The 7,842-nt window shown below is 31.8% G+C and overlaps 1 long non-coding RNA gene across 1 annotated transcript; it reads right to left on the bottom strand.

Moving 5' to 3' along the window:
- Nucleotides 1-4,241: 4,241 nt before the first annotated feature.
- Nucleotides 4,242-6,250, bottom strand: LOC150029872 (uncharacterized). Its single transcript, XR_016527289.1, has 2 exons — nucleotides 4,940-6,250; nucleotides 4,242-4,855 (listed from the first exon to the last, which is right to left on the bottom strand). It is a non-coding gene; the product is annotated as an uncharacterized LOC150029872 (long non-coding RNA).
- Nucleotides 6,251-7,842: the final 1,592 nt, after the last annotated feature.

The following is a 7,842-nucleotide window of genomic DNA, read 5'->3' as shown; positions in this document are numbered from 1 at the left end:
ATCTCAGCACCCCAAACAACCCTTTATATTATATGATGCCTGAGCATGCTATAAAAATAAAACCATGCAACCATATATTATAACATTTTTAAAAATGATGCATGAAATTAAATGTATAATCTATGGTGGGATATTACACTATATGATATACTTGATGGCATATAATAATAAATTAAAATCATACATCAAATGTATAATAAATATAATAATTATTAGACCAGGATTGGAAATCTAAATAATTAATTAAATTAATATAATACTTACATTAATTTAATTAATTAAAAAACATCTAACTATTACAAAATAATAGTCAACCGGTTAAAAAAAAGTGAACTAGCCCTTAAACCGCTTGAACCGAACTGCCCAGCACCCAAACCAGACTTGAAGCTCTCAAATCGATCGAATCGAATGCAAACTAGTCGATCCGCAAACTAAACCAAACAAGAACCAGTTTGTTCTCTCTGTCTCAAAGCATTGCAATGTCGTGCTCAGGCGCTGCAACGCTACGGAAAAAAACAAAGTGTTGTTTTTCTTCGCAGTCTTGCAACGGTGCGGTGCAGTCTCCACTATACAGTCGCGTTCTCCTTCGTTTCTTTGCTATTTGAGCTATGATGTTGTTAGTTCAACTTAACACAAAACAAATAGAATTTGTAAAATGTGCACAACTACTAATACTAACACGTAGTAAAGTAGAAGCACGAGGTCAATCCACGCAGAACCTCTATTAATTGGTAAAATTGAGTTTTGAAATCCAAATTGAGTGGGGGTTTGTTGGTTTTAAGAAACTAAGAAAAAGTAAAAGAAGAATTGATATGAAATTTTGTTAGAGAGACTAATGAGCGAGAGTATAAAAGAAATTATGTAAGATATTAAATGGAAAATGGATCTTGGGGTTATTATGCTGATTAACCTAATTCTATCATAGACTTAATTCATTGCAAGCAATTCAATTGTTCCATAGTTCATTAAGGCTAAGTCCTAATACCCTAATTAGTCAATTAACCTAAATTGCATGAGGAAGAAAATAGGAAAAGAAATCCAAACATTCCATCAAAATCACTAGTTATTGCAACCTAATTACAATTATTCTATAGAGCCATGTAATTTTGCATAAAACAATCTTACAAAATTGAGGCGTCAACCCATTTTTATTAGATTTTATTGAAATTAACAGAAAAAACATTCAAGAACAACAAATTACAATAAGAAATTGAATGGAAAAAAATTGGCTAACCTAACATAATCCCAGGATAAAAGAACTTACCTACTCATGAACTAGCAAAACCTTTATGAAATTCATTGAGTCTTGCAAGAACTTATACAAAGATTGAACAAAATTACGGAAATCTCTCTAAAAAATACAGAGAAAAGCTCTCAAAATCGTAGAAAAATGGGTCTCTCTCTCATAAAAATAGATGAGAAACTACTTTTAAATAGATGTCAAAGCGTTGTAACGCTGGTAGGAAGTATTGGAACACTCCCTTGCGTAGGCGTGCACGTTTTTTTATCTTTCCATCAAAATATGTAGCATTGCAACGTTGTCCTGTACATCAGCATTCACCTTGAGCTTTTAATGACAGACAAACAATGACATATAAGAAATCTACTTTTAATGACGCACAAAACAATGGCTATATTTTTTGTCCTTTTTTTTCCAATTTAATCCAAATTTTGTTATAATGACTCTAAAATACTTCCTGGACTATTTTACCAATAAAATTCACATATTAAGCAAATTAATAGTATAAAATTGAGGGAGTTATGTACTAAAATGTAGTTCTTTTCAAGATCTATCAAAATATCCCCAATTTAGCTCTTGGTCGTCCTGAGCAAGTAAATTTGAAAACATGCATTCAGTCAAAATATGAATCACTTAATTTTTTATTTATTTCTTTGTTCATTCAAATTGTTTATATGCTCACTCAACTTACACAAATAACATTAATACAAACAAACATTTAGAAAGTTAAAATTTACTAACAATCAATTGAGACTTATTTTTTCAAAAAAATTTCTTTTTCTAGAAAAATTCATGAAAGGAACAAGTGTAAAGTTTTAGTTTATTTATGAGCCTAAGGCTAGTGAAATGGTTTTATCTAACTCTCATTTCTTCTTCGCTCTACACTGACTTAGTTATCGGTTTAAGAAAACCTAAACTTGCAAAAAATAGGCAAGTCTAAAATAAGGGTGTCTTTTATAAACTCACACACACAAATTGTAGTTGGCATTTATTTTATCTAGAGGGATAGCTTTCACAATCCAACCATTAGGAACTTATCACTCTTTTCTCGTGGGCCCTAACTAGACACGATAGAGGTAACTCTTTTCACTTCTACAATGCATACACAAACATGTTAGTGAAAGTTATGTTGTTTTGCAAGCTTGTTTTAATTTTTTTTATTTTCTTACGTGCAAGTAACTTTTTAGTAGGCCTTATTATATCCTCTTTATATAGACTTGCTTCTAAAACAAAGTAGTTGTTCTTAATATCAATATTTGTCCTACCGAGGTAACAATGAAAATCAAGTAGAAATGACATTTCTAAAAGTCTAAGATTGTAAATAAACATAAAAACAAAGTATTCAATTTTTTCTATGAAATTAAAAGGAAAAGAATTTTTCTTTTGAAAAATGATTCCAAAATCTTGTTAGAAAATTTTAAAATTTCTAAAATGTTGCCTATTCTTTGCTAAAAAGAGTGTGTTATCAAAATTTTCATCGATAAGAAATAATGATTGTATAGAAATCTAATGAGAACATAAAAAAAAAATGAATGGGATTCTTTTATTTTGTGTTTTCATGCATTCGATCAATCATGCATTTATTCATTTATAGCAAAATAATCATTTGGAACATAACAAAGAAATCATGATTCACAATCTAAAAGTCATCATCATAGAGCCACAAACATATAGTCAAGATATTAAAATATCAAATGCTAAATCTAACCTGAGTTCAGATGCTCAATGGTTCCAGACATGCATTTATATATCATTATAAAGCGAGAAATTTATCTAAGGATCATTTTTCTATGAAAAAAAATATAAAAAAACATGCCAGCAATATTTCCCACCCCCAACTTAAAAATTGAAAATTGTCCTCATTTTTTAAATTATGCATGTATGTTCAAGAATGAAAAGTAAGGGATGTAGAGAGAAACTTTTCTAGTTTTTGTGGTTGCTTATTCTTTTGATTGTGAGAATTCTTTGTATTTTTTTTTTTTTTTTGTTTCTATTAGCTTTCATTTTCCTTGAGTTTAACTACAAACAAAAAGAAAAAGAAATTATTCTTTCATTCTTTTATTTATTAAAAAAGTATGCCAAGAAATAAAAAAATTAACAAAGTAAGAGAAAAATAAAAGAAAAAAATTTGAAAATGAAAACAAAGAGAAAATTCATCCTTTTTGGCAATTTTTTTAGCGTCGCACGCTTGTCGTTGGTGAAAAGGGGTATCACATTGTTCGCTACTATCGCGATCGAGCTAGGAGTGTATTATATGAAATAAATTGGAAAAAATAAGTTCTAAGTATAAACGATGTGCTGATGCTTTGATGCGTTTAAGTATTTGTAACGCGTTGGTGTGTTAAAGATATGCAACAGATGCACTACACTCCTATTGTAGACGTTCAAGGTTTCCTAAATCAGGCCCAAGTATAAATCTAATTTAGGTTCTTGATAAGTCCAGGATTGAACTCAGGGATTGAGTTAAACTGACGCAGACCTTGCATTGTAGCTATTGTATGGGTTTTCCTAAATATATGAGAAAAATGTGTTATTTATACTAAAGTGTTGTGCCTGTGCAAGAAGATACAATAGAGTTGAGTGGTGAGTGATGGGTCATGCGAAAATGGAGTTTAATATAGGTGGTATGCGTCGGTCTAAGATGAGTGTACACAAATTAGAATGTGATGTGGATGAGATGGGATGATTTGCTCATCTTTTGTTCATGCGTTAGACTTTATTCAACACTTCTCAATGCGACCAACATACAAAACCTATCTCTAGGATGCATGCGTCTAACACAGAAAACAATAAACACTAGTAAGTCTATCTCTAGATGTACTAGGTGTTCTAATTGATGCAGCTTAGTTATTCTCATCGAACTGACTAAGTTAAAGATGCTTTTACAAATTGATCATGTTGGCTTGAGCATTGAATATGAAGTTTGCATAAAAGTATAAATGCATTAACATATAAACAAGAAATAAACAATGGCAAATTGTGATGCAAGGGCAAATTGTGATGGATCAAATATATGAATTTTATAAAGAAGTAAATTGTCTTTACAAAAGTAATATTCAATCAAATGCAATGAAAGCGATAAATGAGATGAAATGAATTGAATCAAGCCGCAGAGTACAATCTCTTGTATCTCTTTGGCTCAATTCTGTTGTGTACAACAACTTGTATAGGAGTTGGACGAAATATCTTTCTCAAGCTTGGCTTCCTCCACTCCCTGATCGGCGGTGGTGGTGGTTCTGAACCCTTCTGTTTGTCTTGGCACCACAACACAACTTAAACTACGACTACGCTAATTACAGAGAGTGGGAGTCTTGATAATTTCTTTGTACTATCTTTGACTTCGAAATCTGGAGGGACTTCATCTATTTATAGACGTTGGTCATGTCCACTTGATGAATTGGCAGCATTAAAGTCCAGGCCCTGGTCAATTGCCTGACTCTCAGAAGCTTTTTAGACGCCGCCTGCTGCAGATGCCCATACTGCAAGTGGTGATGTGACACAATCAGCCTAGATCATTGTATCTTCTCTGCATTGAATTCCCTCCGACGCATGGCCCATGCGTTAGAGCTTTCCCTGCGGCACTTCTTGATTATGCGTTAGCTTTTTGTAAAGATCCTACAATACAAAGCGTTAGCGCCGCAATATTTGGTAATAAAACTTTTTTTGCATGAGTTTGCTAATGTTTGAGTACTTCCATGCATGATTTCTCTACCCTCGATTGTAGGTTTGCCCATGCGGATCGTACTTCGTTTGGAAGCCTCCTATATCATTCACGTGAACTTGTGGGTAAGCTTCGAAGGTATGTCCAGCTACTCCAAATGCTCCACATGTCTTAACATGAGGAAGATCACCTCGAGAAACCTGTGTAAAAAGAGAAACAAGATTAAAGACTTGAGTTCTAAGCTCACTTACCTCTTTGGACTGACCAATGTTGTGGTTGACAGTCCTTGATTCGAAATTCTGAGAATTTTCCGCCACGATGGATATGAGTTGACTAGCTTTTGTGGGTCTCTTGTCAGCTAGAGCCCCTCCGATGGCAACATCAATGTTGCTCCTCTTCGATGGAAGCAAACATGAATAGAAATATTGGATTAGATATTGTTAAGAAATTTGATAATGAGGGAATAAAGCACAAAGTTGTTTATATCTTTTCCAATATTCATAAAGTTACTCTCCTACAACTTGCTTAATGCCATAGATTTCTTTTCTAATATTCTGTGCCTTAGATATAGGGAAAAAAATTTCTATGAACTTTTTCAAACCATTCCATGTAATGATGGATCCTGCCGACAAGTAGAACAACCAATCTTTGGCCATATCCTTCAAAGAGAAGGAAAGGCCCTAAGATTAAGTTGTTCTTGGGTTATCTCATGCAGGTGCATTCCATCCCATACGAGATGAAATTCTTTCATGTGTTTGTGCAGATTCTCGTCAGGTTGTCATCTAAATTTAGGCGAGAGATGCACAAGTCCTGGTTTAAGTTTGAACAGAACAGTAGTCTTCGGGTAGACTATGCACAATGGTTGTTGGTTGTAATTCGGCTCTGCAAGCTCTCTCATGGTACTCTCTTGCTTCTTCTTCTTGTCTTAGCTCCTCAAATTTTCCATCTTCTCCTCTTGTTATTTTCCTTCGAAGTCGCCTCTACTCACGGTTAATGTCTACAACAAAATCACAAAGTACACTCCACGAGGAGCAGGTCATGCACAAAAAAAAATAAAAATTTAATCACATTAACTGTTTTTTGGATTTTATTATTTCTCTTATTTTTTTATTTTTTATTTTTAAAGGAATTCAAAATTCAAATAAGCCAATTGTACAAGTCCCCGACAATAATGCCAATTTCTTCGAGCTAAAATGATGTTATTTGTTCATCTTAACCCAAAACAAATAGAATTTCTAAAATGCGCACAACTACTAATACTAACACGTAGTAAAGTAGAAACACAAGGTCGATCCACGGAGAACCTCTATTAATTGGTACAATTGAGTTTTGAAATCCAAATTGAGTGGAGGTTTGTTGGTTTTTAAGAAAACTAGAAAAAATAAAGAAGAATTTATATGAAATTTGGTAATGAGAGTAATGTGAGATAGTTATAAAAGAAATTATGTAAACATATTCAATGGAAAAAGGATCTCTGGGAATATTATGCAGATTAACCTAATTCTATCATAGACTTAATTCATTTTAAGCAATTCAATTGTTCCATAGTTCATTAAGGTTAAGCCCTAATGCCCTAGTAAGCCAATTAACCTAAATTGGTCAATTAACCCCAATTTAGTTCATAAAAGCTTCCTAAAGACATTCCACATGTAATTCCTAAATTGCATGCATTTCTTGGGTTTTCTCAACTATGACATTCTTGAAATTAAAAAGACTAAAATAATGATTAATATGAATGTTCTAAACTAGTAAATCTTTTAAAAAAAATAGGAAAAGAAGTCCAAACTTTCCATTAAAATCACTAGTTTTTGCAACCTAATTGCAATTATGCTATAGAGCCATGTAATTTTACATACAAAAATCTAAAAAAATTGAGGTTCAACCCATTTCTATAGGATTTTCTTGAAATTAAAAGTAAGAACATTCAAGAACAAAAAATTACAAGAAAAAATTAAATGAAAAAGTCTCAAGAATTGGCTCACCTAACACAATCTCCAAGATAAAAGAACTTACCTACTCATAAAGTAGCAAAACTTTCAAGAAATCCATTGAGTCTGACAAGAATTTGTACAAAGATTGAAGAAAATGACGAAAATCTCTATTAAAAAAAAAAAAAAAGTAATAATTACTAATCAATATTTATCTCATCCAGACAAAACAACGTTTCAACTGACATGTGCCAAAACTTTTTACATTGGACAAATTTCAACGTCAATGAATGGTCTAAAATATATAATTAGATGAGCTACTCGCTGCAGCTGCCATGATTATTAGGTCCTATAATTCCACAACCCAAAATATAGAGTTAAGTTAAATTCTTCCAACAAGAATGAAGTTAAATAAACCCTTTGTAGAATCCCATTTGCTTCTAATTTCTTCTCGTTGAAGGCAAATGGTCATAGAAGGAATTGTAATCACAGATCCAATAGCACCAAAATAATGGTCAGCAATCCTTTCTCTCAAGTTCTAGGAGAGACTATTTTCTTTCCTCTCATTTCAACAATAATCTCTCGTATTATAGTATTTTTTGTTTTAATCTTTTCTTTTCTGTACAAAACTTATTTTTAATCTGTTTTGTTCTATTTTAATTCGTATACTTTAAAATAACAAAAGTAATAATATACTAATAAAAAGCACAATTTTCTATCCCAAATTATGCTAGCCTTACCTAATACTCGTCTTTAAAATATGTGATTTTTATACAAGTTTGTGTTAATACTTTAGTACAAATACTTAAATTATGTTAAACATATGGAGTGATTTGTACTTTTAACTTTTTTGTCAATAGTATATATCTTATATCAGTTGAATTATATATGTTTCTGTTGATTTTTTTTTTTAAAAAAAAAAGTAAAAAAAAAAGAAACAAAAAAAATTCTGTAAAATTTGCTTCCAGACATGTGACGATATTTATGACAATGTCTTTAACATGTTACATATT

This window comes from Benincasa hispida, unplaced genomic scaffold, assembly GCF_027475165.1.
Source record: "Benincasa hispida cultivar pf3 unplaced genomic scaffold, pf3_genome.v1.1 HicScf85, whole genome shotgun sequence".
Lineage (NCBI taxonomy): Eukaryota > Viridiplantae > Streptophyta > Magnoliopsida > Cucurbitales > Cucurbitaceae > Benincasa > Benincasa hispida.
Note: the sequence above shows the minus strand (reverse complement) of the source record. Positions and strands in the feature narration are given on the sequence as shown.